The sequence below is a fragment of the Macaca mulatta genome, chromosome 15 (assembly GCF_049350105.2).
Source record: "Macaca mulatta isolate MMU2019108-1 chromosome 15, T2T-MMU8v2.0, whole genome shotgun sequence".
Lineage (NCBI taxonomy): Eukaryota > Metazoa > Chordata > Mammalia > Primates > Cercopithecidae > Macaca > Macaca mulatta.
In genome coordinates this window covers 8,326,677-8,335,004 of record NC_133420.1, presented here as the reverse complement: position 1 = coordinate 8,335,004, position 8,328 = coordinate 8,326,677, and positions in this window count along the sequence as shown.

Here is an 8,328-nt window from a genome sequence, read left to right as displayed (position 1 = left end):
TCCTCCCCGTGTCTCTCCTCTCCCCCGTGTCTCTCCTCTCCCCCCTTGTCTCTCCTCCTCCCCCGTGTCTCTCCTCTCCCCCCCATGTCTCTCCTCCTCCCCCTTGTCTCTCCTCTCCCCCCTTGTCTCTCCTCCTCCCCATGTCTCTCCTCCTCCCCCGTGTCTCTCCTCCTCCCCCGTGTCTCTCCTCCTCCCCATGTCTCTCCTCTCCCCCCGTGTCTCTCCTCCTCGCCCGTGTCTCTCCTCCTCCCCGTGTCTCTCCTCCTCCCCCCGTGTCTCTCCTCCTCCCCCCGTGTCTCTCCTCCTCCCCTTGTCTCTCCTCCTCCCCGTGTCTCTCCTCTCCCCCCTTGTCTCTCCTCCTCCCCGTGTCTCTCCTCTCCCCCCGTGTCTCTCCTCCTCCCCGTGTCTCTCCTCTCCCCCCTTGTCTCTCCTCTCCCCCCATGTCTCTCCTCTCCCCCCATGTGTCTCCTCTCCCCCCCATGTCCCTCCTCTCCCCCCGTGTCTCTCCTCTCCCCCCTTGTCTCTCCTCTCCCCCCTTGTCTCTCCTCTCCCCCCCATGTCCCTCCTCTCCCCCCGTGTCTCTCCTCTCCCCCCATGTCTCTCCTCTCCCCCCATGTGTCTCCTCTCCCCCCCATGTCCCTCCTCTCCCCCCGTGTCTCTCCTCTCCCCCCTTGTCTCTCCTCTCCCCCCGTGTCTCTCCTCTCCCCCCATGTCTCTCCTCTCCCCCCATGTCTCTCCTCTCCCCCCTTGTCGCTCCTCCTCCCCGTGTCTCTCCTCTCCCCCCCGTGTCTCTCCTCTCCCCCCCGTGTCTCTCCTCTCCCCCCTTGTCTCTCCTCTCCCCCCTTGTCTCTTCTCTCCCCCCGTGTCTCTCCTCTCCCCCCGTGTCTCTCCTCTCCCCCCGTGTCTCTCCTCTCCCCCCCATGTCTCTCCTCTCCCCCCCATGTCCCTCCTCTCCCCCCGTGTCTCTCCTCTCCCCGCCATGTCCCTCCTCTCCCCCCCCATGTCCCTCCTCTCCCCCCGTGTCTCTCCTCTCCCCCCCATGTCCCTCCTCTCCCCCCCATGTCCCTCCTCTCCCCCCGTGTCCCTCCTCTCCCCCCGTGTCTCTCCTCTCCCCCCATGTCTCTCCTCTCCCCCCATGTCTCTCCTCTCCCCCCCCATGTCCCTCCTCTCCCCCCGTGTCTCTCCTCTCCCCCCCATGTCCCTCCTCTCCCCCCATGTCCCTCCTCTCCCCCCCATGTCTCTCCTCTCCCCCCCATGTCCCTCCTCTCCCCCTGTGTCTCTCCTCTCCCCGCCACGTCCCTCCTCTCCCCCCCCATGTCCCTCCTCTCCCCCCGTGTCTCTCCTCTCCCCCCCATGTCCCTCCTCTCCCCCCCATGTCCCTCCTCTCCCCCCGTGTCTCTCCTCTCCCCCCCATGTCTCTCCTCTCCCCCCCCATGTCCCTCCTCTCCCCCCGTGTCTCTCCTCTCCCCCCATGTCTCTCCTCCTCCCAGTGTCTCTTCTTTTCACCTCATGTCTCTCCTCTGTGTGTCTCCTAAGGACAGTTGTCATTGGATTTAGGGCCACCTGGACAATTCTGACAGTCTTCTCCCCAGTAACTTAGTCACATCTGGGAAGACCCCCTTTCTAAAGAAGGTTCCAGGCACAGGCTCCAGGGGCCACCGTCAGCCCACGACGCTCTCCAAGCCTCGGTTTCCACATCTGTGGAATGGGGATGTGGTGAAGCCTGTCGGGCCAAGCAGTGAGGTGGAGTAATGGCACCGTGACTTTTGTCACCCCCTCTTCTGTGCCAGCCCAGACCCTCCTCCTTTGCCACCCAAGGTGAAGCCGGGTGCCCAAGCTGGATGTGGTCGCCCCACCCTTTGCAGGGCCCTGAGGCGGCGCCCACTGCTGAGGCCCCACTCCTGCCCTGGCCAGGCCTACCGTGCCATCCAGAGGGCACAAGCAGGGGGCCTCATGGCAAAGGTGGCACCAAGTGGCTTCAAGTTCACAGCTGAGGGATGGCAGGGGAGAAGGAGAGGGCTCCAGGTGGGGGCAACGGGAGTGAAGGTGAGAGGGGAGGCCTGCCCGGGCCTGGCATGGATGCCCACCAGTTGTGGGGGTTGCCATATGAGTGTGCTCTGTCCACCGGTGGGTGAGGGGCAAAGCACACTTCTGTGCCAGGGCATCTCCATAGGCCCACGGTGTGCCTGGCCTCTGGGGAGACTGAGATGACCCAGCCAGCCGCAGCCGAGGGCCCCGTCAGGTGGGGCAACTGCCTAAGCAGTGATCCTCCCAATGCCCCCTTCAGTTTGGTGCCACTGGCCCCATTTCAGATGAAGCAATGTTTCCTTAGAGGGGCACATGCACCCCAGTGTCTCCCAGCCAGGCCCTCCTCTCTGCGTGGGGTCTGTGGTGAAGATGGGAAAGGCGGGGGCTGGCGGCCAGGTCACAGCTTTCCACACACACAGTGCCTTGGCCCAGAAGATCCTGCCATCCGGCCCTTCTCGTTAGCAAACAGGCCCGCAGCCCCTCCGCTACCGCCAGTCCGTGTGGCTGCCCGGCTGGCTAACGGATACCTGCATGCTCTCTTTTCTTCCTGCCCAGGTCTCCTATTTATTTAGCCTGGAGTAACCCCTGCTGTTGCCTCTGCTCGGCTGGGAGCTCGTCCTCTGTGCTTGGCCCTGTGACCTTGGGATTCTAGTCCCTGTGTTCCTCTGTCTTTCCAGGCTGCCGTCCAGGGTGGGCCCGAGGGACCCATGGTTCAGGCTGCCGTGTGGACTGAGCACCCGGGGCCGGTGCTGCTGAGTGTTGAGCTCTCTCCCCTGCTTCCTGTTTCCTCCCCCTGTAAATCAGGGTGACCTTGCTTCTCTTGAGGGGTCAGGCTAGGAGCAGACAAGGCCCTGTGTGCACAGTCTGAGTGACACTGGCACACACTGTGGGCATTGGAGGAGACCAGAGGAGGTGATCTGCGGGCTTGGGCTCCTGGAGGGGCCGGATGCGTGCCGTGGACAGTTTTGTCTGAGCTGAGAGCACATTTCAGGTTTCTAGGGAGGCCAGGAAGCCCTCGGGAGGGGCCATCCGGATGTCCCACAGTGGGAAGAGGTGGCATGGCTGGGCATGGCTTCTAGAAGGAGTCTGGGGGCGAGCATGTGAACAGCTCAGGAAACCGCAGAGCACGGGAAGCACCCAAGCAGGTGTTAGCCGGGAGCCTTCCCCAAAGACGTGAGGCTCAGCTTCGACCTGAAGGACAAGAAGGAGCTGGTGACACGGAGATCTGGAGAAGGGGAATTCCAGATGCTGGGGCCAGCACGTGCAAAGGCCCTGCGGTGGGAATGAACCAGTCCTTGGTGGATGAGCCTAGGAACAGGAAGGGAGGGCTTCGGAGCTCAGAGATGCCTCCTTGTGCAGACGGCTCCCCATCCCGGCCTTGAGGAAGCGGCCCTGCCAAGCCTGTCTTCCTCCGTGATCCTCGCGGGTGGCCCTTCCTACCCTGGCCTTGTCCTCTGCCCACCTCAGCCGATGGCTTCCTTGGGCACTTGATTATTGTCGCCTTTGCCCCTCACTCTCCCCAGTACCAAGCAAGTCCCCCAACCCTCACACTCCCGGCCCCCGATGTCTGCAACCCCACCTTCACCCCACACCCATTGACACCCCAACTTTCAGCGTCTCTCACGCCCTCTCACCTCACACCCCGAAATCCCCAGGGCTGGATGAGCCTCACCCCCGTGGTGTCCTCTCCGCGGCTGTCGCTCTTGGCAGCTGCCTACTTCTGCTGTGTCCCTGTGCAGTGAGCTCCCATCCCACCCCGCGCCCCTCTGGCCGTCCTGCCTTTCCCTGGCTCATCTCACAGAGAAACCTCTGGGGGCACGATGCCCTTGCAGCCCCCAGTCCCTCCCCGTTCACCCACAAATCTCCTTCACTCCAGCTCAGCTCCACCTCCCCTGGGGGCCCCGTGACCTCCGCATGGGGGTGCGTCTCCTCCTGAGCGTGGCCTCTTCACCCTTCCTTCCCTCTCGAGGCCTCTGGGTGCCCCCTTCCACTGTCCCTTCTCCATCCCCGCTGGGCTGCCCTGCTTTTCCACCGGGGTGTCTGCAGCTCAACGCGTCCCGTGCCCAAGTCCGATGGCCCCTTGTCCACCGCCCAGGCCAGCTCCCCTGCTCTGTCCGAGGTGCTCAGGCCCCAAATCTCGGATCCTTGCTGGCTTCCTTTCGCTCACATCTGCCCCCATCCATAAGGAATCCCTGCCAGCTCCTCCCTGCAGGCCCAGCATCCACCTTCTTCCTCAGCATGCACCTACGTGCCAGGGTCTCTTCCTGGTCTCCTGTGGCTGCCCTGGTCCTGGCCTAGGTCCCGGCTGCCTATCCACCAGGCAGCCAGCCCAGGTCAGAGCCTGGAGCTCCTCTGCCCCAGCCAGCCAGGGCTCAGCAAACCCCGGATCCTGCCTGGCTTCTGAGGCTCTGTGAGGCTGGCGCCGTCCCTTGGGCCTCTGCTGCCTCCTGCCCCTTCCCTGGATGGCTGAACTGGCTCCACTCCGTGATGGCCCCTGCCCTCCTCAGCCTGGGCAATGCTAAGGGCATCGTACGCCTACTCTGCCCTCACTTCTCTCTCCACACCTGCAAGGCCTTCCCTGGCTGGCCTTGACCTCCCTGTGTCCCATCGGCCCCCTGTTCTTCACAGTGGGGACAGGTCTCCATGTGCACAGCCATCTCTGTGCCCCGGTCTCCTCCTGGCCCGCAGCCTCCTTGAGGGCCGGCTGTTCACGGTGGAATTCTGGGGCTGCAGCAGGGCCTGGTTCAGGGCAGCAGCCCACAGGAGCGTGGGGACTGGGGTTGGGAGGACGGGAGAAGGAGAGGAAGTAAGGAGAGAGGGAGGCAGAGTTCCCCATCAGAGAGAGCAGGGAGAGGGGGTGAGGTGGCCTCCCTCTGCCCCTGGACTGTGTAGGAGGGCAAGTCCCCCAGAATGGCAGGTCCCCAGGAGTGGCAGTTCCCCCGGAGTGGCAGGGACTTAGCAGTGTGCACTCCCCACTGTGCCGCCTGCAGGACCCACAGAGTTTGGAGGTCACTGGGCACACACGCCCAGGCAGCGCTGAGGGTGGACATCCTCTTGCTTTCGGGGGCCTCCCCGAGGTGGCCTGTCTTCGCCTGTGAGGTGGGCATGGCATGCGCACTAGCTGCCACCTGCCCACGGGTCCTGCTGCAGTTGGGCCCAGCTGGAGAGGCGTGCAGGATGCGGGATCCCTGTGCCAGGACCTGAAGGTTGAACAGCAGATCATCAGGTGACACAGGGTGGCCTTGATTTCAAAGGCCACTGCCTGGAACTGAGACAGTGACAGGGCACCGGCCCGGGATGGCCTGGTCACAGCCACACTCCAATTTTGCCCTCTGAGGCAGTGGGTGGGGTCAGGTGTCACCACCCTGGTTCTAGGTGAGAGCTGCAACCAGGGGTGGAGTCACTCATTCAGGAAACCGCTGCTGTTTTTGCAGACAGGACTCCCAGGCACAAGACCACGGCCCCCTTCCCAGCTCTGCAAGGAATTGTTGAAAAGCAGTAATGTTTAGTGTTTTATTGTCATCAGGAAAGTGAAACAGATTCGTTACTCAAAATATAGAAGAATAGGCCAGGCGTGGTGGCTCATGCCTGTAATCTCAGCACTTTCGGAGGCAGAGATGGGCAAATCCCTTGAGCCCAGGAATTCGAGACCGCCCTGGGTAACATGATGAAACCCCATCTCTACTGAGAAATAAAACAAAATGAGCCGAATATGGTGGTGTCTGTGGTCCCAGGTACTCTGGAGGCTGAGGCAGGAGGATAGCTTGAGCCTGGGAGGTCGAGGCTGCAGTGAGCTGTGATTGTGCCACTGCATTCCAGCCTGGGCGACAGAGTGAGAGTGAGACTCTGTCTTAAAAAAAAAAGAGAAAAGAAAACACAAAGAAAACTTAGAGGAATAGAAAAGTAAAAAAGAAAATCATTGGACCAACTCCGTCAATATTTTGTAGTAAATTTTTGCTGCTGTTTTCCCCGTGTGCTGTGTGCTGTGTGCTGTGTGCTGTGTGCTGTGTGGTGTGTGGTGTGTGCTGTGTGCTGTGTGCTGTGTGGTGTGCTGTGTGCTGTGTGTGGTGTATGTGTGGTGTATGTGTGGTGTGTGTGTGGTGTGTGTGGCATGTGTGTAGTGTATGTGGTGTGGTGTGTGTGCTGTGGTGTGCTATGTGTGGTGTCAGTGTATGTGGTGTATATGTGATGTGTTGGTGTGTGTGGTATGTGGTGTGTGGTGTGTCTGTGGTGTGTATTTTGTGTGGCATGTGTGTGGTATGTGTGGTGTGTGTGTGGCGTGTGTGGTGTGTTTAGTGTTTGCATAGTGTATGTGTGATGTGTGTGGTGTGGTGTGCGTGGTGTGCGTGTGGTGTGTGTGGCATGTGTGGTGTTTGTGTGGTGTATGTGTGGTGTAGTATGATGTATGTGTGGTGTGTGTGTGTGGTGTGTGTGGTGTGGTGTGTGTGGTGTGGTGTGTGTAGTGTGTGTGGTGTGTGTGGTGTGGTGTGTGTGGTGTGATGTGTGCTGCATGTGGTGGGTGGTGCTTGTGGTGTGTGTGTGCTGTATGTAGTGTGTATGTATGGTGAGGTATTTGTGGTGTGTATGGTGTGTGTGTGGTGTGTGTGGTGTGTGTGGTGTGTGTGGTGTGGTGTGATGTGTGTGGTGTGATGTGTGTGGTGTGTGTGGTATGTGTGGTGAGGTGTGTGTATGGTGTGGTGTGTGTGGTGTGTGTGGTGTGGTGTGATGTGTGTGGTGTGTGTGGTATATGTGGTGAGGTGTGTGTATGGTGTGGTGTATGTGTGATGTGTGTGGTGTGTATGGTGAGGTGTGGTGTGTGTGGTGTGTGTGTGATGTGTCTGGTGTGTGTGGTGTGTGTGGTGTGTGTGGTATGTGTGGTGAGGTGTGTGTATGGTGTGGTGTGTGTGTGGTGTGTGTGGTGTATGGTGTGGTGTGTGTGTGATGTGTGTGGTGTGTATGATGAGGTGTGTGTGTGGTGTGTGTGGTGTGTGTGTGATGTGTGTGGTATGGTGTGTGTGGTGTGTGTGTGATGTGTGTGGTGTGTGTGTGATGTGTGTGGTGTGTGTGGTGAGGTGTGTGTATGGTGTGGTGTGTGTGGTGTGTGTGTGGTGTGTGTGGTGAGGTGTGTGTATGGTGTGGTGTGTGTGGTGTGTGTGTGATGTGTGTGGTGTGTGTGGTGAGGTATGTGTATGGTGTGTGTGTGGTGTGTGTGGTGTGTGTGGTGAGGTGTGTGTATGGTGTGGTGTGTGTGGTGTGTGTGGTGTATGTGGTATGTGTGGTATGTGTGGTGAGGTGTGATGTGTGTGGTGTGTGTGGTATGTGTGGTGAGGTGTGTGTATGGTGTGGTGTGTGTGGTGTATGTGGTATGTGTGGTATGTGTGGTGAGGTGTGATGTGTGTGGTGTGTGTGGTATGTGTGGTGAGGTGTGTGTATGGTGTGGTGTGTGTGGTGTGTGTGGTGAGGTGTGTGTATGGTGTGGTGTGTGTGGTGTGTGTGGTGAGGTGTGATGTGTGTGGTGTGTGTGGTATGTGTGGTGAGGTGTGTGTATGGTGTGGTGTGTGTGGTGTGTGTGGTGAGGTGTGTGTATGGTGTGGTGTGTGTGGTGTGTGTGGTGAGGTGTGATGTGTGTGGTGTGTGTGGTATGTGTGGTGAGGTGTGTGTATGGTGTGGTGTGTGTGGTGTGTGTGTGGTGTGTGTGGCATGTGCACATGTGTTCGAGGGGGTGTGGCTGTTTCTGTCACTGGGGCCACACCTCACTGTTTTCTCTGTCACACCCTTTTGTGAGATCTTCTGCCATGTGGCTCAGTGGTGTGTGGTTTGTGGTGTGTGTAGTGTGTCTTAGCCTGTGATCCCAGCACTTTGGGAGGCCGAGGTAGGAGGATCCCTCAGCCCAGGAGTTTGAGTACAGCCTGGGCCACATGGTGAGACCCCTATCTCTACAAAACATTAAAAAAAAAAAAAATAGCCGGGCGCGGTGGCTCACGCCTGTAATCCCAGCACTTTGGGAGGCCGAGGCGGGCGGATCACAAGGTCAGGAGATCGAGACCACGGTGAAACCCCGTCTCTACTAAAAATACAAAAAATTAGCCGGGCGCGGTTGTGGGTGCCTGTAGTCCCAGCTACTCAGGAGGCTGAGGCAGGAGAATGGCGGGAACCCGGGAGGCGGAGCTTGCAGTGAGCCGAGATCGCGCCACTGCACTCCAGCCTGGGCGACAGAGCGAGACTCCGTCTCAAAAAAAAAAAAAAAAAAAAAAAAAAAAAAAAAAAAAAAATAGCTGGGCATAGTTGTGCCTGTAGCCC